Below are 449 nucleotides of genomic sequence, written 5' to 3'. Positions count from 1 at the left end.
GTATTTCATACAATTTTTTTCTGCCCTTATATTCAGAGAATATTATCTACCTATTAAATATATGTCCAAAAGCTTTTCTGTAAAGTTATACATAATTTATAGAAATAATATGACATATGAACAACGCATTCATCGCTTATCAACATATGCAAACAACTCCTCTCCTCTCACATACAATGTGTGTACATAATTACATGGTTAACGTGGTAGAGTAGATGCCACACCTTCACATTCCGATATCATATGTGGCGAATGTGCAGACTATAAATAGAATTTTATCATGAAATCATTGTTTGCTTGAAGTGAAATTTGTGACTCATATACCGTGTTTTGTCAATCACAATGATAGTCATCAATACCAATACAAGTTATTTCTCTCATTCACTGTGTTCTCTATTCATATTAGTATTACGAAACATGCTGTATATCTGCAATGCATTGGTTGAAAT

The sequence above is a fragment of the Penaeus monodon genome, chromosome 23, assembly GCF_015228065.2.
Source record: "Penaeus monodon isolate SGIC_2016 chromosome 23, NSTDA_Pmon_1, whole genome shotgun sequence".
Classification (NCBI taxonomy): Eukaryota; Metazoa; Arthropoda; class Malacostraca; order Decapoda; family Penaeidae; genus Penaeus; species Penaeus monodon.
This window is presented reverse-complemented; position numbering follows the sequence as displayed.